This window comes from Opisthocomus hoazin, chromosome W, assembly GCF_030867145.1.
Source record: "Opisthocomus hoazin isolate bOpiHoa1 chromosome W, bOpiHoa1.hap1, whole genome shotgun sequence".
NCBI lineage: Eukaryota > Metazoa > Chordata > Aves > Opisthocomiformes > Opisthocomidae > Opisthocomus > Opisthocomus hoazin.
The window spans coordinates 30470427-30483981 of NC_134453.1; the positions used below are offsets into that span (position 1 = coordinate 30470427).

General features: G+C 48.5%; 1 protein-coding gene across 1 annotated transcript in view; it reads right to left on the reverse strand.

Moving 5' to 3' along the window:
* Positions 1 to 10316: 10316 nt before the first annotated feature.
* LOC142365640 (mitochondrial nicotinamide adenine dinucleotide transporter SLC25A51-like) overlaps positions 10317 to 13555 on the reverse strand; it is a 43468-nt gene continuing 40229 nt past the window's right edge. The window contains exon 3 of the transcript XR_012766518.1: positions 10317 to 10945. The gene's annotated coding sequence lies outside the window, so the exon portion shown is untranslated. The remainder of the gene's footprint in view (positions 10946 to 13555) is intronic.

Genomic DNA, 13555 nt, shown 5'->3' on the forward strand with positions numbered 1-13555 from the left:
AGAGGTATACTCCTTCCTTACTTAACTATGCGTGCTCTCAAGCTGGGGGGGTGTAGTCTTTCTGGTTCTGAATTGAGTCAGTGGTTGTGATCTCCCCCTGCCGCCTTTAATTTTTTCCTGTTTATATCTTTGTTAACGTCATGCTTCTTTAGCAGTCATCTAGCTTTTGGTGCCTTCTGGGCTGGATGGTCCTTTTTTATCAGTCTGTTAGCTCCTCTTCAAGGGCATAATTTTTAGTAAGGCATGCATTGTTTATACATAGTAGTCAGGCCTAAAATTAAACAATGTCACTATGACCTAAGCATTACTATGCCCTAAATATTTCTACATGATATCAGTGTAACTTCATTCAGGCCACGATAGTCTACTGTCAGTCTCCACTCTCCGTTAGATTTTCTCACTGGGACTATTAAAGAATGAGCGAGTCTTGCTGGTCACTCCTTGGCTTTCCAGTCATCAAATCTGCTTATGGATGGAATCAGGGAGTCTCGGTTGGTGCGGTATTGCCGCCGGTGCACTGTTGTGATAGTGATTGGCACCTGTTGTTCTTCGACCCTCAGCAACCCCAAAACAAAAGGATTCTCTGAGAGACTGTCACCGAAAATCCGGGAATAAAACCTCATGTTATGGTTTGGCTGCGGCTGGCAACAAAAGCACCACACGGCTGCCCCTCCCCCCCTGCTGGGGTGCGAAGGAGAATGGAATGAAACAGGCATAAACTGTTGGGTCGGGATAAGGGCAGTTTAACAGAACAGTAAACAAAGGGAACAGTAACGATACAGATAAGGAGGATACACAACACAACAGAGCCGCTCTCACCGACCGCTGCTGCTGCGTGCTCCCGAGCCACGAGAGAGTTCCCACCGCCCCTCTTTCCCCCCCCCACTGGAACCCAGCATGACGGCACATGGTATGGAATATCCTGTTCTGTTTGGCCAGGTGGGGTCAGCCTGCCTGGCTGTGCCCCTTTCCTGGATTCTGGTGAAAATTAACCCTGTCCTGGCCAAACCCAGGACATTATCCACCCCTTATTTTATACCTTTTATACCATGTATGTCATGCCCAGGTCCCCCACTGATCACCACCACTTCTCCTGTCTCCAGATATCATTCCATTAGTCTATGGATCATCACTCTAAAGTGTCCGTTGAGTTTATTTAATCCATGACTTCAGGCTCCATCTGTCGTAATGATCTTCCGTGGCAGGAGAGGTGATGTGTGGTGATGGGCGGTCACTTGCTGCATCCGGAGCTCACGGCTGATGTATCTGGTGCGGCCCGTGCCCACAGTCTGCAGGAGATGTTGATCTTGATGAAGTTGCTGGGTGCCAGTTGTTGAAAACCAGGTCCAGTTCCATCATCGCTGTGCTCTGCTAGTTTTCAACAAAAAAAAAAGTCCATCCTTCTCTAATCTGGACGATTCTTACTATGCTACTACTGGTACAACATATAACGATTATAACAGTGATAACAGACAGTGACAGGGTTATTTAACAATTAACTTTATACAATTTATTTATGGACTATTCTCACCCAAAATCAAATCGACATGAGGTACACATCGGACTTCCCCATCCTTCCGCATTACCCACCAGGTACACCCAGGTCCTTGAGCAAAAGCAATCCCGCGGACGGGCTTGCATTTACCCAAGGCAGGACTAACCCAAACTGTCTTCCCTAACATGTTCCTCATGTGCACTACGGGGACTTTATCCCCTTCTACGGGGCGCTGAGGTTTTCACTGGGCAGGACCAGCCCGGTTGGTGGATCCTCTGGTGTTTTACCAACCAGGTGGCCTTTGCTAAATGAGTATCCCAGTTTTTTAAAGTACCACCCCTCATTACCCTCAGAGTGGTTTTTAGCAGCCCATTGTACCGTTTGATCTTTCCAGAGGCTGGTGCATGGCAGGAGATGTGATACACCCACTCAATATCATGTTCTTTGGCCCAGGTGTCTATGAGGCTGTTGCGAAAGTGAGTCCCGTTGTCCGACACAATTCTTTTGGGGGTGCCATGTCGCCACAGGACTTGTTTTTCCAGGCCCAGGATGGTATTCTGGGCGGTGGCATGGGGCACAGGGTAGGTTTCCAGCCATCCGGTGGTGGCCTCCACCAATGTAAGCACATAGCGCTTGCCTTGGCAGGTTTGTAGCAGTGTGATGTAGTCAATCTGCCAAGCCTCCCCATATTTATATTTTAGCCATCGTCCTCCATACCACTGAGGCTTTACCCGCTTGGCTTGCTTGATTGCAGCGCATGTTTCACATTCATGGATGACCTGTGCGATGGTGTCCATGGTCAAGTCCACCCCTCGATCATGAGCCCATCTGTATGTCACGTCTCTTCCTTGGTGGCCCAAGGTGTCATGGGCCCACCGAGCTATGAATAGTTCACCCTTATGTTGCCAGTCCAGATCCCCCTGAGCCACTTCAATCTTGGCAGCCTGATCCACCTGGTGGTTGTTTTGATGTTCCTCAGTGGCCCAACTCTTAGGGACATGGGCACCCACGTGGCACACTTTTACAACCAACTGCTCCAGACGAGCAGCAATATCTTGCCACAATGGGGCAGCCCAGATGGGTTTGCCTCTGCGCTGCCAGTTGTTCTTCTTCCATTGCTGCAGCCACCCCCACAAGGCATTGGCCACCATCCAGGAGTCAGTGTAAAGATAGAGCACTGGCCACTTCTCTCGATCAGCAATGTCTAAAGCCAGCTGGATGGCTTTCACCTCTGCAAACTGGGTGGACTCACCTTCTCCCTCGGCCGTTTCCGCGACTTGTCATGTAGGGCTCCATACAGCAGCCTTCCACCTCCGCTGCTTCCCCACAATGCAACAGGACCCATCCGTGAACAGGGCATACTGTTTCTTATCTTCTGGCAGCTGGTTATACAGTGGGGCCTCTTCAGCACGTGTCACCTCCTCCTCTGGCGATGCTCCAAAATCTTTGCCTTCTGGCCAGTCCATGATTACCTCCAGAATTCCTGAGCGACAGGGGTTTCCCATTCAGGCCTGCTGTGTGATCAGCGCCACCCACTTACTCCACGTAACATCGGTGGCATGATGCATAGAGGGGACCCTCTCTTTGAACATCCAGCCCAGGACCGGCAATCGTGTTGCTAGGAGGAGCTGTGCTTCAATGCCGACCACTTCTGAAGCAGCTCGAACGCCTTCATATGCTGTCGACCTCGAGTCTCCCCTGGTGCTTTCTGCCAGAGACTCCAGGTTGGGCCATTCTCCCCGGCTGCGGTGTAGAGCATGTTTTTAACATCTTGCCCTGACCAGACTGGACCAAGGGCTACGGCATGAACTATCTCCCGTTTAATTTGTTCAAATGCCTGTCATTGCTCAGGGCCCCATTCAAAATCATTCTTCTTCCGGGTCACATGGTACAGAGGACTTACAATCTGGCTGTCATTTGGGATGTGCATCCTCCAAAAACCCACAACACCTAAGAAGGCCTGTGCTTCCTTTTTGCTGGTTGGTGGAGACATAGCTGCTATTTTGTTGATGACATCCATTGGGATTTGACAGCGCCCATCCTGCCATTTTATCCCCATAAACTGGATCTCTTGCGCAGGTCCCTTGACTTTACTTCGCTTAATGGCGAAACCGGCTTTCAGGAGGATCTCAACAATTTTCTCCCCTTTCTCAAAAACTTCCTCCGGTGTTTCACCCCATACAATGATGTCCTTGATGTGCTGCAGATGTTCTGGAGCTTCACCCTTTTCCAGTGCAGTCTGGATTAGTCCATGGCAAATGGTGGGACTGTGTTTCCACCCCTGGGGCAGTCGATTCCAGGTGTACTGGATGCCCCTCCAGGTGAAAGCAAACTGTGGCCTGCACTCTGCTGCCAAAGGGGTGGAGAAGAATGCATTAGCGATGTCAATTGTCGCATACCACTTGGCTGCCTTTGACTCCAGCTGATATTGAAGTTCTAGCATGTCTGGCACGGCAGCACTCAGCGGTGGTGTGACTTCATTCAGGCCACGGTAGTCTATTGTCAGTCTCCACTCTCCAGTAGATTTTCTCACTGGCCATATGGGACTATTAAAGGGTGAGCGAGTTTTGCTGATCGCTCCTTGACTCTCCAGCTGTCGGATCAGCTGATGAATGGGGATAAGGGAGTCTCGGTTAGTGCGATACTGTCGCCAGTGCAACATTGTGGTTGCAATTGGCACCTGTTGTTCTTCAACCCTCAGCAACCCCACAACGGAAGGATCCTCCGAGAGACCAGGCAAAATGACAGCTGTTTAATTTCTTCCGTCTCCACAGCAGCTATGCCAAAAGCCCACTGATACCCCTTTGGGTCCTTGAAATACCCTCTCCTAAGACAGTCTATCCCAAGGATGCACGGAGCCTCCGGGCCAGTTACAATGGGGTGCTTCTGCCACTCCTGCCCAGTGAGGTTCACTTCAGCCTCCAATACACTCAGCTCTTGGGACCCCCCTGTCACTCCAGAAATGCAAATGGACTCTGACCCTTTGAAATCTGATGGCATTAAAGTACACTGTGCACCAGTGTCCACTAGAGTTTTATACTCTTGTGGATCTGATGTGCCAGGCCACCGAATCCACATCGACCAATTAACGCGGTTGTCCTTTTCCTCCACCTGGCTGGAGGCAGGGCCCCTCTAATCCTGGTCAGAGAATTTGCTGCTCACCTGCTGTAAAAATGACTTGGAGGTCCCTTCCAGAGGATCGGAATCAAGATCAAACTGCCTGCCTGGTCTGGAGAGCTGGCTGCTAGAATCTGGAGCGGCATTTTTCCTAACAGAATCCCCTTTGGTGATTGTTTTACCTCGCAGCTCATGCACTCGTGCCTCTAGACTTGAGGTGGATTTTCCATCCCACTTCCTCATGTCCTCTCCGTGGTCACGCAGGTAGAACCACAGGGTGCCCCGTGGTGTGTAGCCTCTGTATCCTCTCTCCTGAGCAGAGAAACGCCTGTCCCTAATATCTGAGATGCTGGCCCATACAGGTGGGGAGTAGGACATATTTTTTCGAGTCGCTGGACCAGTTTCTCCACAGCTGAGACAAGGGAAGAAGAGAGACTTTCCTCATATTGCCGGAGTCGGACAGCCACCTCATCCACTGCTGGTGCCTCCTTACCTTTCCAGTTTACAGCTGCCAGGGAGTTGGCATATGAGGATGGTGCGCTCCGCACAAACTTCCTCCACATAGATGCTGTGCACTGGACTTCATCTGGGTCTGTGGGTACCTGCTCATCGTCTGGTTCATAGTAAACCAGCTCCCGCACAGCTAATTCCCTCAAGTACTGAATACCCCTTTCCATATTGGTCCACTTGCCAGGATAGCATACAAAATCGTCACTGAAGTGGTACCTCTCCCTCACGCCTGACAGAAGTCTCCTCCAGAGGCTGAGGACTTGTTCCTTTTTCCCAATGGCCTTGTCAATGCCCCCATGCCTGGCCAGGGATCCCAGCTGCTTGGCTTCCTTGCCCTCTAATTCCAAGCTGCTGGCCCCGTTATCCCAGCACCGCAGCAGCCAGGTGACAATGTGCTCAGCTGGGTGGCGGCTGAAATCTTTCCGCATGTCTCGCAGCTCGCTCAGGGACAGGGACCAGGTGATGATCTCTGTCTCTGTCTCCTGCGATGACCCCAGCTCATTGTTATCCTTCCCGGAGCGATCTGCTCTCTTTGCGTCTTTCTTTAGTTTTACAGGGGCGACTGCTACTGGCACAGGTTGGTTATTGGGCTCAGTCGTGACCCCTGCGGCTGGAGCTGGGGCTGGAGCTGCTGCTGTGCCCGCTTGGTCAACCGGGGCCGCCCCTGTGGCTATGGCAGTGGGAGCGGTGGTGCTGGTTGGGGGGGCTGTGACTGCCTGCTGGGCTGGAGGGGCTGCAGGGCCGGCTGGGGGGGCAGCGCCAGTCGCAGTGCCTGCAGCTTTGTTTCCCCCTCTTCCCCCTTTAGGGCACTGAATCAGATTGAACAAGGCTCGGTAGGCGTGGGCCAGACCCCAGCACATTGCGGTGATCTGTGTCTCTCTGGAGTTCCCAGGGTGGCAGCACACTTTTTGCAGATATTTTACTAGTTTGTCCGGATTCTGCACTTGCTCAAGGGTGAGTTTCAAAGACACCGGTGGTGCCCACTGCCCTAGACACCTGCCCATGCTGTCCCACACACCCAGCCACTCCGAGCTATCCAGCCCCGGGGCAGGTCTCTGCACGATGTTCTTAACTATTTGTTTAACCCTAAACAAAATCTGCAACCCAATCAGGAGGCAGAACAATTTGAGAGTGCTGGCCTGAGCATCCCACGGGTACTCAAAAAAATTGTTTGGCTTTGTTAGTCGACTGGGATACAAAAGAAAGCATCTTTTAAGTCCAAAGCAGTAAAATGAGCATTTGTTTCAGATACTGAAGATAGCAGGGTATGAGGGTTTGGTACAGTGAGGTGTATGTCCATGGTTATTCGATTTATTGCTCTTAAAACCTGTACTAGTTTGTATTCTTCAGTGAGGCTTCTTTACTGGTAAAACAGGAGTATTAAATTTAGATTAGCATTCTCTAAGCAGTCCATGTTGCATAAAGGTATTTATCAAAGGCTGTAGTCGTTTTGATGCCTTCAGTCTAACAGAGTACTGATTTATCCTTTCCAGTCTTGCTCCCAGTTTCAGTTCTATTTTTATTGGGGTTACATTTTTTGCTTTACTTTGTTTCTTTGAAGCCCATACCAGAGGAATTACCGTGTCTGATACTGTGTTCGGGATGCTTTCTTCAGGCTCCTCTGAGATTTTATCTGTCAGCAGGCAAATTTGTACTTTCCAGGCAGTTTCAGGTGGGATGTGAAGCTGCACAGAGTTCTCGAAAAAGGTTACTTGTGCATTTAGTTTACACAACAAATCTCATCCTAGTAAAGGAAGGGGACATTCTGGCATATATAGAAACTCGTGATTTAATTTAGTATTTCCAATCATACATTCCATAGGTTGTAGAAACGGCCGTAAAGTTCTCTTTCCTGTTGCCCCAACAATTGGTATAGTACCTTTACTGAGAGGCCCTTTGCAACTAGTTATAGCTGAGTGAGTGGCTCCACTATCTATCAAGAAATCTGTTGTTTCATTCCCCAGCTTTATTGGAACCACGAGATCTGTTGGGAATGCTTTGATGCTCTCCCCCGGTCCTCTTCACTGGTTTTCAAAATCCTTCAACATGATAAGATTGAAATCCCCTGACTGATCCTTTCCTTCCTTCCCTTCCCTACAGGGACATTCAATTTTCCAATGCTTTTCCTGTCCACAAACAGCACACTGATTCAAGCCCAGAGGAGGGCCCTTTCATGCTCCGTATCCCAGTCTTGCTCCGAGACTCCCTCTACCCCTTCTCCCATGACCTCCTCCTCTTCCCCATCCCCTCGCTCCACCTCTTTTATCTGCAATTGCTGCAGCTAAAAGAGAAGCCTGCAACTTCGTCCTCCTTCTCATCCCCCGCACAACACAGAGATACTCGCTTTTGATGCCTTGTGGACACAAACTTCACAAATTTCCTACCAGAGGTCCAAAGCAAAAGAAAGCTCTACTGCAAATCTTTAAAGCCTGGCTTTGTTACCTTTACAATCCCCCAAATTCTGTACACAAAGTACAAACACCACAGACTTCCAGTTCCCTTCTCCTCCTCACAACAAGCAGCAAAAGAACAAAACTGAAGTTTAATCTTAGGAGAAAATGAAAAGCACATGGCTGGTTCAAATTCCTTGAACAAGACCATAAAAGTAAAGACAGACTAATTATCAAATTACTGCAGCAGCGATGAACAGTAACTTACCCAATATACTCTTACCATGCTTTACCTTCCCTGGCTTAACTAAATCAAAACAGCTGAAGAGGCAGAATTAAAGCAATCTTAGAAGCAGGCTGACATTGCTGACACATCTTTGCATATCCCTTCAATACATGACATCAACATATCTCCTTTTTTACACTTTTTCTGAATACTTGGATTTCTATACAAAGTCACAAAAGCATCACTGTACGGAACTTCATCCCATTTCCCGAGTTGATGACAAAGCAACATCAACTGCAATATAGTATTAAACCGCAACGACCCATTTTCTGGCCACCGTACCCCATCATCCAATTCACAATTTGGCCACCATTGCATGCAATATAATTTCATTTTTTCTTTAGTCATGGGATCGCCTCCAAATTTATTCCAGTTTTTCAAAATACAGCCCAGAGGAGTGCAAGGAGAAGTCGCAGTAAAGGATGCCACACTCATTTTCTGCTTCTTTATTCACCAAATTATATTATCCAATTACCATACCTTATCAGTCTGGACCGTTAATAATCTACCACTGTACACCGCTCCAACCTCACTGGTCGATTAAGGCCCCCTGCTGAACATTACCATATGAATTATGTGGAGATTAACTCCTCTGACCCCCTTGGTTGGTTGACCCCTCTGGTCAATAACAGGAGTTTTAATCCCTTCGACCCCCCTGGTTGATTAAATTCACTCAAAGTTTTACCTGACAGAATGGAGAGGCACCTCTATGCAAAACCCAAGCTCCCCTTTCCAGAAATACTTCTGTCTTGCATTGCACCACTGAGTTCCTCGTCATCCCAATGCTGGAGGGGAACCGGAGGAGTCCCCGAACAAGAGATCGAAGTCCTGTCTGGTCCGATCCTCTGCTGTCGGGAATGACAAGACGATCCGGGCAAGGCCACAAGGCTGCCCCACGTTGGGTGCCAAAATGTTATTGAAAAAATGGGATCTTCACCCAATATGCAAACCAATACACACAGGGTCGAGGTATTTCTTTTATTACAAATTTGCGCAAAGTTGGGAGCTAGGTGGTATTCCACAAAGCTAACTCAATATTTGAGCAAACAAGTACAATATTTATACAGTCTAGTTATACATGTGCATTGCCTAAAAGATACTGTTGGTACTTAGTTATGCACGGCAGTTTCCTATTGGTCTATATATCTTTTGCTTCAATTTAAAGTTATAGTGTACTTTTAATCTACTGTGCAGGCTCAAGGGAGGTGAAGGGGGTGAGTCTTTTGGTCCTGAACTGAGTCAGTGGTTGTGATCTCCCCGTGCTGTCTTTGACTTTCACCCAGTTACTGTGAATTCTGCTAACTTCACGTGGTGTAGCAATCTTCCAGTCGGCAGTTTTCCTTGTAACAAGATGTTTCCTTTATCAGTCCTTGAAGCTCCTTGTTTTGGCTCCCCCTTTGAGGATAAATGATTCATGAGGCCTGCAAGTCCTTTTGTGATTAGCAAAGCATGCAAGTTAGTTAAGCTTATATCCATAAATTTCAGACATCACCAAGAGGGACTCGAATCCCCTTCTACGTGTGCTCGTTTTCCGTTCCTAAGAGGGACTCGAACCCCCTTCTACGTGCACCTTACACTGATCTGGCTGCGCACTGCGCACTCATGAATAAGCTGCAGCAAGGACTTGAACCCACCCTGATACTGAGGAGGACTCGAACCCCCTACAGTGTTTTCTCTGAATCTGCTTAGGGAATTTTAGAACTCACCCTTTGGTACCTCCCGCTCCAAAGGTCCCAGATGAACACACCTGATACCAGAAGATGGATGTTTGGAGATGAGAGAATCTGAAGGTGGTGGCCTAGGGTCCCATCTGGGGTGCCAAACTGTTAAAAAAAAGTTCTTGCCCTAGGTTTCCCATAGCATAGTCTCAGACATCTATGCTTATAAAGTAATTTAATTAAAGAATTAGATTGAAAGGTACAGAAAAGAAACGGTCTGGACCGGGTGCCTTTTTAAGAGGGGGACCCAGAACAAAGAAATCCCTGGGTGTTTATACCCTTACAATGTATGCTTGTGCTGTTCATGTGCCTTGCACGCACCTCTTGGTCCAATGGTAATTCTTGGTCTGGGGTCCTTTTGTTCCTTATTGGATTCTTCCTCTGTCTCCAGGCAGGCTGTTGTAATAGCAGTTCTTACCCAAAAGAGTTACAGCTTCCTCTAACAGTGGTAGGCTCCTTATTTCCAGTTCACACTGGTGCCAGGGCCTGCCTTCCTGTATCCCAGCAACCAGGCAAGGATAAGCTCAGACAAGAGACCTGGAATTCCAGCGAGCACACACTCTCCTGCTAATTCATGCTAATCTGTCGTGGTTTAGCCCCAGCTGGCAAGAAAGAACCACACAGTCACTCTGTCACTCCTCCTCCCCCCCGGGACCCCGGGTGGGATGGGAAGGAAAATCGGAAGAAAAAGGCAAAACTCGTGGGTTTGGATAAAAACAGTTTAATATAACAGAAAAGTGAGAAGAAAATAACAACAGTAATACTGATAAAAAGAATACACAGAGTGCAAGTTTCTCACTGCCCGATGCTCAGCTTGCTCCTGAGTAGCAAATCGCCCTGCTCCACGCAGCTCCCCAACTTAAATACCAAGCATGACATCACATAATATCGAATATCCCATTACATTGGCTGGTTCGGGTCAGCCCAACCGGCTTCTTGTGAAAATTAACCCTATCCCAGCTGGTCCCAGGACATTGTCCACCCCTTATTCTATACCATCTAGGTCATGCCCAGGTCCCACACTATCTAATACATTGTCATTAACCACCACCCCCCTTCCCATCCCTTGATATTTATCTCAGATATCATTCCCTTAGTCTATGGACCATCCCTCTAAAATGTCCACTGAGTTCATTTAATCCATGAATTTGGGCTCCATCTGTTGTAACAATCATTCAGGGCCAGAGAGATGATGTGTGGTATCGGATGGTCGCGTGCTGCATCTGTAGCTCGCAGCTGGTGTATCTGGCGCTGCCCATACCCACGGTCTGTGGGTTGAAAATGTCGATCTTGAGGAAGTGGCTGGACGCCAGTTGCTGATGCCAAGTCTAGGTCCATCACTGCTGCACTTTGCTTGGTTTTATCAAAGTTCATCCTTCATTAATTTGGGTGACTCCTACTGTAATACAATTGATATGGCATATAGCAACTATAGTAGTGATGACAGACAGTGACAGGGTTATTTAACAATTAACATCATTCAATTTAATATATTGGCTATTCTCACCACATATCAAATTCCCATGGGGTACACATCAGACATCCCCATTTTTCCCCACCACCCACCAAGTGCAGTCAGGTCCTTGAGCAAAAGCAATCCCACGGATGGGTTTGCCTTTGCCCGAGGCAGAACTAACCAAGACTGTCCTCCCTAACATATTCTTCATGTGCACTACGGGGACTTTATCCCCTTCTACAGGATGTGGAAGTTTTGATTGGGCAGGGACAGCTCAATTGGTAGATCCTCTGGTGTTAACTAACTAGGTGGCCTTTGCTAAATCTGTATCCCAGTGTTGGAAGGTCCCACCCCTTACTACTCTCAGTGTAGTTTTTAGCAGTCCATTGTACCTTTCAATTTTCCAGAGGCTGGTGCATGACAGGGGATGTGATACACCCACTCAATGCCATGCTCTTTGGCCCAGGTGTCTATGAGGCTGTTAAAGAAATGAGTCCCATTGACTCAATTCTTTCAGGGGTGCCATGTCTCCATAGGACTTGCTTTTCAAGGACCAGGATGGTATTCCGGGCAGTACCATGGGGCACGGGATATGTTTCCAGCCATCCAGTGGTTGCCTCCACAATTGAAGGCACATGGCGCTTGCCTTGGTGGGTTTGTGGCAGTGTGATATAATAAATCTGTCAGGCCTCCCGATGTTTATATTTCAGCCATCATCCTCCATACCACTGAGGCTTTACCCGCTTGGCTTGCTTGATTGCAGCGCATGTTTCACATTCATGGATGACCTGTGCGATGGTGTCCATGGTCAAGTCCACCCCTTGATCATGAGCCCATCTGTATGTTGCGTCTCTTCCTTGGTGGCCCGAGGTGTCGTGGGGCCACCGAGCTATAAAGAGTTCACCCTTCTGTTGCCAGCCCAGATCCCCCTGAGCCACTTCAATCTTGGCAGCCTGATCCACCTGGTGGTTGTTTTGATGTTCCTCAGTGGCCCGACTCTTGGGTGCGTGGGCATCCACATGATATACTTTTACAACCAGCTTCTCCAGACGGGCAGCAATATCTTGCCACAATGGGGCAGCCCAGATGGGTTTGCCTTTGTGCTGCCAGTTGTTCTTCTTCCATTGCTGCAGCCACCCCCACAGGGCATTGGCCACCATCCAGGAGTCAATATAGAGATAAATTATTGACCACTTTTCTCGTTCAGCAATATCTAGAGCCAGCTTCACCTCTGCAAACTGGCTTGATTCGTCTTCTCCTTCAACAGTTTCCGCGACTTGTCGTGTAGGACTCCATACAGCCGCCTTCCAACTTCGATGTTTTTCCTGCAATATAACAAGACCCATCTGTGAACAGGGCATATTGCTTTTCATTTTCTGGTAGTTTATTATATGGTGGAGCCTCTTCCAGCCAGTCCATGATCACTTCCAGAATTCCTGGGCAACTGGGGTTTCCCATTTGGGCCCGCTGTGTGATCAGTGCGACCCACTTACTCCACGTAGCATTGGTGGCATGATGCGTAGAGGGGACCCTCTCTTTGAACATCCAGCCCAGGACCAGCAGTCGGGGTGCTAGGAGGAGCTGTGCATCAGTGCCGACCACTTCTGAAGCATCTCGAATGCCTTCATATGCTGCCAGAATCTCTTTTTCAGTGGGAGTATAGCAGGCCTCAGATCCTTTATATCTCCGGCTCCAAAACCCCAGGGGTCGACCTCGAGTCTCCCCTGGTGCTTTCTGCCAGAGACTCCAGGTTGGGCCTTTCTCCCTGGCTGCGGTGTAGAGCACATTTTGAACATCTTGTCCTGACCGGACTGGACCAAGTGCTACGGCATGAACTATCTCCCTTTTCATTTGTTCAAAGGCTTGTCGTTGCTCAGGGCCCCATTCAAAATCATTCTTCTTCCGGGTCACATGGTACAGAGGACTTACAATCTGGCTGTCATTTGGGATGTGCATCCTCCAAAAACCCACAACACCTAAGAAGGCCTGTGCTTCCTTTTTGCTGGTTGGTGGAGACATAGCTGCTATTTTGTTGATGACATCCATTGGGATTTGACGGCGCCCATCTTGCCATTTTATCCCCATAAACTGGATCTCTTGTGCAGGTCCCTTGACCTTGCTTTGTTTTATGACAAAACTTACTTTCAGCGGGATTTGGATTATTTTCTCTCCTTTCCAAAAATTCTTTCTCTGCTGAATTGCCCGACAGGATGATGTCATCAATGTATTGTAGATGTTCCAGAGATTAACCCTTTTCCAGTGCAGTCTGGATTAGTCCATGACAAATGGTAGGGCTGTGCTTCCACCCCTGGGGCAGTCGATTCCAGGTGTACTGGATGACCCTCCAAGTGAAAGCAAACTGTGGCCTGCACTCTGCTGCCAAAGGGATGGAGAAAAACTCTTTGGCAATGTCACTTGTAGAATACCACTTGGCTGCCTTGGATTCCAGTTCATGCTGGAGCTCTAACATGTCTGGTACAGCAGCACTCAGTGGTGGCGTCACTTCGTTCAGGCCATGACAGTCTACTGTTTACCTCCACCCTCCATCAGGTTTTTGCACTGGCCATATGGGACTGTTAAAAG